This window comes from Gossypium raimondii, chromosome 7 (genome assembly GCF_025698545.1).
Source record: "Gossypium raimondii isolate GPD5lz chromosome 7, ASM2569854v1, whole genome shotgun sequence".
In the NCBI taxonomy this organism is placed as follows: Eukaryota; Viridiplantae; Streptophyta; class Magnoliopsida; order Malvales; family Malvaceae; genus Gossypium; species Gossypium raimondii.
Genome location: NC_068571.1, coordinates 9,321,893 through 9,332,993, shown reverse-complemented (window position 1 = coordinate 9,332,993; position 11,101 = coordinate 9,321,893). Strand labels below are relative to the sequence as shown.

The window sequence follows — 11,101 nt, the reverse complement described above, 5'->3', positions numbered from 1 at the left end:
GAAAAGTATAAAAGTTGATATTTTTATGCAATAAAACTTAAATAACATGAAACCTAAAGCATTTAACAAAGAAATATAAGGTAAGAAACATAAAAGGAACAACCTTTAACAAATTTAAAGTAAAATAAACTGAAATACATTAAACTAAAACTTAAAGAGTCTTGAAAGGGATGCATAGGGACTCGAAATGTAAATAAACCTTAGCTACATTGTTAACTAGCTTAGTTAACACTAAGAACAACAATAACCAGAAGTAAATGTAGAAAAAATAAACTCTAATCTAAGTTAGAAGAAGAGAAAAATAAAAACCCTAGAAAAGTGTAAAGAAAAACTAAAAAAACCTAGAAAAAAATTGAACCTAAACTAAGCTAATGTCTGTCTCAATCCTCCTCAGCAATTTTTGGCTTTTTTGAAGTGTATTATGATGAATTTTTAATGCCAAAAATGCCTGTACATGGGCCTTGTGAGATTGGTGGGTCGGATAGACAAAGGTTGTCCTTTTTTTTCAAACTTTGTCCCCTTAACGAAGGTGATATTGGGATACCTAGAGTAGGATATCGCGATATCTCGAGTAGTGTTGAAACTTGGGGTCTTCCTTGGGAGGTTGATATTGCAATACCCAATGGGATATCGTGATACCACTGAAGGGAGTCATTGATCTTTTACACTGTAGGAGGTATCGCGATCCCAAGGGTTTGATACCGTAATACCCTTACCCAAAGTGTCGTTTTCACTTGTTTTCGACCTCTAACACGTCCCTACAAAGCTCAAACATACGTTAGGCCTCCAAATGGCTCTAGCGGCCAATCTGGGTAAAAAATTAGATAAAAAGAGACATTTTCACTTATTACCTAAAAATATGAAAATAACAAAAATAATGAAAACCTATGCTAAAAACTCTATTTTGCCTAAGAAAAAGCTCCTTACATTATTTGGAAAAGCCTAATTTGCCACATCTATTTGTGGCAGATCAACTCGCTCATACTCTAGTATTTTATTGTCCTCAAGCAAACACACAAAACATGCAAAAAGATGACCCGTGGACTAAATTAGGTAATTAAGTTATATAGCAGTATAAAATCAAATTTGTACAAGAATTACTTCACATGCAATTTAAGAATGATATCTAGCTAATTTACCTACTCCTAATGAAAATATTTTTAGTCCAAGAAGTTAAAGTATTAATAGAGGTAAAGGCAAGGCAAATGAACATATGTACAAATTTTATCCATCAAAATAAATTATACGAATCACCAATAGATATTTAAAAAGAATTTTTCATGTTCAGTCCAACAAACACAAACTATGTACAAATTAATGCGTCGGTGACTTATTCGGGTCACAAAGGACTTTTAGGCTTGTAATGTTCTGAGGCTGAGGTTGGCATAGATTCAAAGAAATTTCATTTCAAAATGATTCAAGCACTATGAATAGTATAACATAGACATTGTTCTCAATTCCTTCCAAATGTGGTCGTTACATCTCACTACCTTATTTCTCCATCTCTCACCTTTCTGATTTCTCCAACAATGTGGAAAAGGATGATTGATATTAGCTCGTTTTTGTGCACTATGATTTTAAGACTATTTTATGCTCCTTTCTTTTTATTGTTTTGAGAATCTTTGTAATTTGTTTGTTCTTTTCTCTTACAATGTTGTTGATCCTCACTTTTATTTCTTTTAAAATTTTCTTTTCTTTTTAAGCACGATTTCTAGCAAGAATCAATTATGAGCTAATTTAATCCCTTGTCACTTATCACTCAAGTACACTTTTTTGAGAAACCTCCATAATGTTCCTACCTAACCCTCGATGTCCATAGCCTGACGTTCATTTGATAGTACGTTACAAAATTTAAGGACTGTGAAGGGTTGAGTTTTGAACTCAATTTCGGCTAAAGGTTTCAAATACAAAGGCTCATTAAGAAGGGTAATATACGACTCAAATTCGGGAACTAGGGATAATGTAATGTTTAAGGTTAGTAGAGGTGATCATGGGTTGGGCTACCCGGCTCGGCCCGACGGCCCTCCCGAAAAATGGAAGGGTTCAAGTAAGAATATAGGCCCGAAATATGGGTTTGGGCAAAAAAATGAAGCCCCTTTAGAAAAGGAGCCGGGCTCGGGTAAAACTTTTTTGCCCAGCCCACCAGTTCTACTTTGGCTTTGGCCCTTCTACCGAATTATACATTAAATATATATTTTTTATTTTTAATCAAATATATATATTTTGTATATATTGAATATATATATTTAATATGGGTCGGGCCGGGTCAAGCTTGGGCTTAGCAATTTTCTCTCGGGCCGAGCTTGGACAAATTTTTAGGCCCATATTTCATGCTGGGTTAGGCCCGGGCCGAGAAACTGGGCCTAAAACTTTGTCTGGGCCCGACCCGAACCTGGCCCAGCCCATGATCACCTCTAAAGGTTAGTCATTTAGGCTCAAGGCTATACAAACAATGCCTAAGGTCTTTCCTAGATCAGTCACCTAGCAACAATCTATTAAGCATGCATCTATTTTAACAAACAATTAGATATTCGAATTATTTATCTATAAGGATGCATATCTTTTATTCATCTTGCGATACATTTTATACATTTTCATTTCGGTTATTGCCTCTAGTCTATTATACCTATTAACTAAGTGAATTAATTAATCTACAATTAAGAGCAATAAATTATCTAATATCATACAAAATTTACAAGTTTGGAAATACTATATACGTATTTGATATGTACAATTACTAACTTATTACTCAATTACGTCTAAGCACCATACAATAACAAAATTAACAATGAAAGCAAGAAATATATTTTGATTTTTGAACTTTTTTTGAAAAATGTATAAAAACAAAAATAAGCACACATAAAAACCTATGTGCACCCTCCACACTCAAACTACACATTGTCCTCAATTTGTTCAAAAGAAAGTATAGTAGGTTATCGGACTTCCCTAGAATAGAGCATCATACTAGCTCAAGTGCCCACCTCCTTATTGAAGCTCTATATGTCGTGTAGTCTTTCAAGGTAGCTCATTGCACATAAGAAAAACAAACATAGAAAAACAACAAAAATAAACCAAACATAAAATAATAATATCCAATAACAAAATCAAAATTGTTTAATAGTTTACATGCCGCATAAAAATAAGTAAATTTAAAATGTGAAAGCATGTAACTGAGCATTGGACGTGTCGTCCCGTGAATCGGTCTTGTCAACTCTTGGTACGTTTCTTCCTTTAGGAGCGATCTACTTCACTTTCGTTTATCAGAGAGGCGTGCTCTACTCTCTTAGATCCACACCCTCAGACATATAACCTGTAGATGTAGTGGCTTCTTCCATAGTCTTATCTCGAGGTGTTGTTTCACAAACCTCTAGCTCCTCCTCGTCTGTTATCTCAACTTCCTCATTTCCTTTTGTAGACTCTGCTTGCCCTTCGTTATCTTCACCCTCGAATGAGTCATTCGATCTGGTGGGCCATTGTATGGCTCCTCCCCCTGACTTGCCATGAACACCCTTATAAATGGCTTTATTGCCTTAAGCATTCGATAACTGTAGCGTATATCAGGTCCTAGTCTGCATTGCCACCATGTAGGCTCACTCTCAGTTTCCTTTTCGACACTCAACCTTTTTTGTAGATCGAGGTACTTCCCTTTTTTTGCTACCTTGTTGATTCCCCTCATGAATTTGCGTCCTATGAAGCTCTTAAATTTGTTGGAGCAAGGAATCTCTGATTATACTATGTGTTGAATGTTGAGATTGCTTGGTGGATGTTATGTCGACACCAGCCTTACGACAGAGGTCAGTGACTAAATAAGGGAAATAAATACCGACCTTACCACCACCCGCGATGTAGCGTTTCATTTGTCGATTCACCAAAGTACCTACATAAATTCTTTTTCGCTGCAAAATGGAATACAATAGGGCTACTTTAAACACATTTACATTATTAGCATCCAATGCAGGGCAAAGATGTGTGCATATGAATTATATCCATATTTTCGCAATAGGGAACCTGATTGATTGCTTAAATAAAAGGTTGTCTAGAAGAAGCTGCGCTCTTCCATTCACTTCTACCTTCCGTAAGGTAGCTTAGAATGGTATCCATGTTTAAATTAGTAAAATGGTTTAAATCAAGGGACGACAGATCGTCCTCCTTGTAACATGACACCCCATAATATTCGCAGATGGAGGCGGAGAAAATATCAATTTTTTACTCCTAACATAAACACTATCATGTGTAGCAATTTTTAAATTAAAGTAGCACTCCAGCACCACGGGGATAACGGCAGGTTGCTTGGGAAGTAAGCAAAAGTTATCCCACCGGTGAAAATAAACATTGTCCCAAATTTCATCATTAAAAGATGAGGCTAAATCAAAACCACGTTTAGGGATAAACGTACATCTTTGAATTGTTTAATAAAATTTTGCGGCCTCCTTTTGGGCAAATTTGATGCCATTAATTTTGGTGCCAGAACTAAGGTAGTTTGGGAATGAGATCGTTTACGTATTCTTGGGGGCATTCTTATAGTTTTTTTCAATCAAAATCAATAAAAATAAATTAATTACCAATCATAAGCAATCAATCTATAAACTAAAAGCTTAAAATGAAACTAAGAAAAAAATAATAAGTAAGGGAAAACAAAACTTAAACAACCTTGATTACCGTATTCAAATGTATTAAATCGAGAAATGTCGTGTTCCCTAAGCCAAAACGGTGCAATACTTGCAAAGAAAGAAAACTAACAAAAAGTAAAGTAAAAGAAAAGAAATAAAAAAATGAATCAAAAGATGAAAGAGGGATTTAGAGGAAATAGAGTGGGGGAGAGTTTTTAGGGATTTAGGATGAATGTTTAAGGAAAAATTTTGAAGGATGGAGGTTTTGGGGTGTTTTAAGGCTTAAAAAGCCTCCAAAACATGCGGGTCGAGATATTTAAAACTGGTTATCGTGTGACTTGACTTGGATGTAATGATACTCTAGAGTGGATATCGTGATATCCCCTATTTTGGGACTGCACACATTCCATTCTGTTTAAGGAATCGCGATACCGGGGTATCACGATATCACTATGTAAAACAAAAAATTTGAATTTTTTTAAAGGAAAAAAGTCAAAATTTTGTACTTTTGAAATTCCAGTGGTATCACATTATCAGGGACCCGAGATCGTGATAACCAAAAGATTTTTAGTCCTCTCGAAACTGTCTAAGAAATCGAGATATCCCCCATTAGGTATTGCAATTTCACTGAACTTATCCCAAAAACATGACAAAATCATTAATTTTCATTTCAATCCTCGAAAATCTGACCTATCAACTTCAAAATTAAACTAACACAAATTAAAATCCTAATCTAAATGCAGAAAATAAATAGGGTCCATGCCGAAAAAATCTAATTATTTATAAATTCTTGTTCATTTGCCACATGTGGCGAGTTAAAAATTCAACTTCGGGTGGTCAGTCACATCACTAAAATGGTGTTTCATCAGTGTCCTCGACACTTGAAAGTGTCTTTTGTTCAATACGCGACTAAAGCCACTTAAAAAATTAGGAACCGTATTTTCTTTCTTATCCTAATTTGTTTCCTGATTCTCTTGTGTGGCTTGCGAACACTTGAAAAATTACACCATTCCATAAAGTTTGCAAACTTGTTAGCATGATAATTTTGTGTCTCAATTACTTGGCACTTATATTCTTGTGAGTGTAACATCTCCTTAGACCTAGACTCGGGGCTCGACACATTTGAAAACTTTGATTTTTCCCTCAATTTTCATAGTTAATTCGCCTCGTCTTACGTCGATGGTAGCCCTAGACGTGGCTAAGAAAGGTCTCCTTAACAAAATAGGAATTTCTAGATCCTTCTCGAAGTCAAGCACGATAAAGTTTACGAGAAAAATGAATTACCTAACCCTCATTAACACATCTTCAAGGAATCCCTTAAGCCTTTCCAAACCTAACCTCCTACAAATGGAAAATGGCATGAGGTTAATACTGGCACCTAGGTCATACAGAACTTTCCCGAAACTTACTCAACCTATCTCAATGGGGATGGGAAAGTTATCGGGATCCTTTAGTTTGGGAGGAACATTTCTAAATACTACCGCGTTACATTCTTTGTTAAGTACAATTTGCTCTCCTCTCCCTATTTTTCTCCAACGAGACATAACATCCTCAAGGAATTTGGCATATTTGTGAATTTTCTCAAGGAATTCTAACAAGGGGAGATTCACATTTAAGGCTTTAAACATATTGAGAAAGTCTATGAACTCCTTATCATCCCTCTTCTTTTTCTCTTCCAAGCGACTCGAAAAGGGTAGGGGCTTTGGGCTCGGTGGTGGTGGTGGTGGTGGTGGTAGTGGTGAAACGGTTCTACCCTCGGTTTTGACTTGCATGGGTTCACTCTCTAATCTTTCCTTCTCTAACAACCCCATCTCCAAATCTAGGATTAGGGATGCTCTCTTTCTTCTCACCTACTTTCTCCCCATCATTTGGTTGAATAGGTTCCTTAACCAAAGCCCCAGACCTAAGGGTGATCGCTTTTATGTGCTCATTTCCTTCTCTCTTTAGATTAGGTTCGGTATTGTTAGGTATGTTAGAGGCTAAATTTTTTGCAACAGTTGCAAAACTTGGTTCAATTGACTACGGATTTGGTGCACATCGACTTGCGTTACATGCAATCCTTCCTCTACTTTACTTACCCTAATTGACATGGAAGGTCACTACTATAGGCAGGTTTTCTCTCTTAATCTTGGGGTGCCCTAAAAGATAATGGAGGTTGGTATGACGCGTTGGGTTTTTGAGGGTTAGCATTTTAGTTCCCTTTATTTGAAGGTCCTGCTAGGTTTCCTCCCCACCTAAGGTTAAGATGGTCACGTAATCCCAGGTTATAGGTGTTGGAGTAAGGTTTATATCCACTATTCCCTACATAATTCACCTCTATCTGGTTGCTCTCATCGTTGTGTCCTGTATTAAAAAAAGTTAGATTGGGCTGGTTTTGGACTTGCGCCTTAGTCGGACTCATCTTAATTTTTTTAACCTTTTGAGGACTTGTTGATACTTATCCTCGCTAGGGATAGTGTTTGCTGCAACTTGTTTGGCTTGATATGTGAACTACTCAGCTGGCCACAAGTACGAGTTCATCGCCACGTCCTCGATGAGTTGACAGGCCTCGACATAGGTCTTTGACATGAATGCTCCAATGGATGCTCCATCAAGACTAGAGCGTAAATTTCCATCAAGTCTACTGTAAAAGGCTTGAAGTTATAGCCAATCTTGTAAACCATGGTACGGACACTTGTGCAACATCAATTTGAAACACCCTTAAGCCTCATATAATGACTCTCCTTCTAATTGTCAAAAATTTGTAATGTCCATCTGAAGTTTCATGGTTTTTCTTGGGCGAAAATACTTTGCTAAAAACTTGCTCACTAGCTCATCCCAAGTATTGATTGAATCTATTGGTTACGAATTTAACCATATAAAAACATCGTTAGTAAGAGAGAAACGAAATAACCAAAGACATATAGCATCACTGGATACCCCATTATACTAGAAAGTATCACAAATGGTTAGAAACCACTTAAGGTGTTGATTTGGATCCTCATTCATTGACCCTCAAAATTGAAGGTTCGATTGTATCATTTCGATCATTATCGGCTTGATTTTGAAGTTGTTAGCATTGATCGTTAGGCAATTAATGCTTCCTCGAACAACATTTAAGTTGGGCATCACACAGTCACACAAAGTTCTTTGATTCATGGGTATTTGTGATGGTTGTCAAATTTCTCCTTGTGGTTTTTAAATAGGTTGCTCTCTTGGTGAAAATGGAATGTCTCTTAGATGTTGTGCTCTTCTTGTGTGTGTGATGATACGTTCCGGTTCTGGCTCAAATGGTAAGACACAGTTACCAGTTTGAGCCATACAACGCCTCCTATAAACACAAGAGATTGAAAGTAGTTAAATCTAAAAACAAAATAAAAATAATAGAAAATAAGGCGATATCTATAAATCCTATCTTAACTATTTAACCCTACCTAAAAGTGTACATTAAAAATTACTCCATCCTACACCATCTTCCCTAGCAACGGTGCCAACAACTTGATCAGCTGCGCGCATACGCATTAAAGCACTGAATTTATGAAACTATTTTTAATGCTCAATTTTACTGCAAGTGTACAGGTCAGCTGTACAATTTATAATGTTACAATGGAACACTAGATTATTCCAAGGATCGAACCCAAAGGAAGAGGCAATTGAGCAATAACTAGCATACATGATAGAGTCTAAGCGACTCCTAATAAAATTTTATAGTACAAAAATTCATAAAAAGATGAGTTTGTAAGAAAATTAAATATTCTACTCTAAGGACTAAATCATAAGAAATGCAAAACTAGAGGGGCTATTAAACAAATAACTAATTAGGGCGGTTGGCTTTGATATGGTTAACCAAATCTCGAACTACGGACAAAAAACGCGTAAATTACCAAGTGGCTCCATTTTATCTTCCGATCTTAATTTTACCAACTTAAACAAATTAGGTCTAGTTTATCTTCAAATCTCAGTGGTTAATTCGGGACTAACGAACGGGTGCACGACAAGATTACCGTCCGTCTCATCTTATCTTAATATTCCCTTAAGGGCGTCACTACCTAAGTTCTTAGTTCTATTCAAACTAGTCCAATTTGTTACGATTTATTCTTTTCTCCAAGAAATATTAGTTTACCCACATATCTATCAACCAACCTCCTTTGAGGTTTAGCTACTCATGTTCAAAATAAAGAAAATAAACATAAACATGGAAGACAAGGTAGCCATGAAAGTAAAGCTTGAGAAAAATATAAAAGTTGAGATTTTTATGCAAGAAAACTTAAATAGCATGAAACCAAAAGCATTTAATAGAGAAATCTAAGGCAAGAAACATAAAAGGAACAACCTTTAACAGATTAGAAGTAAAATAAACTGAAATACATTAAATTAAAGCTTAAAGAGTCTTGAAAGTAAGGTACAATGACTGAAAATGTAAACAAACCTTAGCTATAGTGTTAAATAACTTAACTAATACTAAGAACAACAAGAACCAGAAGTAAATGCGAAAAAATAAAAGCTAATCTAAGGTAGAAGAAGAGAAAAATAAAAACCCTAGAAAAGTGTAGAGAAAAACCAAAAAAAAAACTAGAGAAAACTAAACCTAAAACTAAGCTAATGTGTGTCTCACTCCTCATCAGCAATTTTTCGCTATTTTGAAGTGTATTCTGATGACTTTTTATGCCAAAAATGCCCCTACACGGGTCTAGTATGATTGGTGGGCTGGGGAGACAAAGGCTACATTTTTTGTCCAAGTTTGTCCCCCTAACGAAGGTGATATCGCGATACCCAGAAGAGGATATGGTATATCTCGAGCAGTGTTGAAACTTGTGGTCTTCATTAGGAGGAGGATATTGCGATACCTAAGGGGATATCACAATACCATCAAAGGGAATCCTTGATCTTTTACACTGTTAGAGGTATCGCGATCCCAAGGGTTGGATATTGTGATACCTTTGCCCGAGGTACTGTTCTTGTTTATTTTCAACCTTACAACACTCAAACACACGTTAGGCCTCCAAATGGCACTAAAGGTCATTTTGGGTAAAAAATAGAAAAAAAGAGACATTTTCACTTATTACCCAAACATATGAAAATAATGAAAAACTATGCTAAAAACTTTATTTTTCTTGAGAAAAAGCTTCATAAGTGCATCGAAAAATCCTAATTTGCCACATCGATTTGTGGCAGATCAATAACACTTACGAGAAAGCCTATCAATTGATCGATGATATGGCAATGAACTCATATATGTTGTCGAATGAGCGCTTTTCCTATAGCCAAAAGCCATTGACAACTAAGGTGGTCAAGGAAGATGATAAATATCAACAAATTCTGGAAAAATTACATTGTCTAGAGACCACTATCAAGCTATCGATGAATGATGTCGCTCGAAGCTACACATCATACCCAGAGGTTCAATTGAAAGAATTGAATTACTTGGGGAATAAGGGTGGAAATCCCTATTCAAACACGTACAAACCTAGCTGGAAATACCATTCGAATCTAAAGTGGGTAGGCAATCAAAGTTGTGGAAACCCAGCTCTGAATCCACCAAACCCCCTATATCAACCACTGCATGTGCTAATATCAGAGATCCATGGTAATGAACACGTTGGTTGTGGTTAATGCTTGGACCGAATAAAAAATGAGATGTAACTTATGAGGTCCAACATACAACACGTGAATACCAAATGCACGTAAACTTGCATGGACAACGCACTTCGATCCTTCCAGTTTTGCGACGGGATTTTAAAATTTAGGGCATTGTCACAACACCACATTCCACTATCGCAGCAATACACTTTAAACCTAAAATTTTTTCAAATTTTAAGTGTCGCGACACAGAAGTTCTAACATATTTTAATCTTAAATTTTTGGTTTGTATTGTGACACCATACCCCATGTTGCGATAGAGCAATTAAAACCCAAAAAAATGGGAACATTCGAAGTGTGGTGTCATGACACCAACCCTCAATGTTGCGACACCGATGTCGAGTCTGCAGTTCCAGACCTGAAAATTCACGTGCCTGAATGCTTAGTATATATACTAAACAAAATTTTTACCTTAATTACTACCCCTAATCACTCTTTATAAACCTCCTAAGCACTCCCAAAGGCAGCCGCCCCACTCCCAACTCTTCCTTGCTTCTGATTCACACTAATTTCTGCTAGTTGTTTCTCCTCCTCACTCCATTACTGTCCCACTACTGTTGTTTTTCCTCTTTGATAGCCACCATCAATTCGCATTATCACGGTGACACATTCTTAATCTTCTCATTTTAATTTGTCATCATATTACTCAGTTGATTTTTATTATTACCAGCGATTCTTTGTAAATGGCTTTGAGAAAAGCTTGTCTCACAACACAACAAGAGGAGTCGAGGGAATTCAATTCTACTCATTTCTCTTACCTAGAGGTCAAAAAATAATTCTTAGAACTCCAAGGTAAAACATTCATCCAATAACGTGGGTTTGACCGCTAGTTTAATTTGAACGACAATATTTGGGATTATAAATGTACTGCC

At 36.2% G+C, this 11,101-nt stretch overlaps 1 non-coding gene across 1 annotated transcript; it reads left to right on the top strand.

The window, feature by feature from the left end:
* The first annotated feature begins 7,266 nt into the window (after positions 1–7,266).
* LOC128042741 (small nucleolar RNA R71) lies at positions 7,267–7,373 on the top strand. Its single transcript, XR_008198253.1, has one exon. It is a non-coding gene; the product is annotated as a small nucleolar RNA R71 (small nucleolar RNA).
* Positions 7,374–11,101: the final 3,728 nt, after the last annotated feature.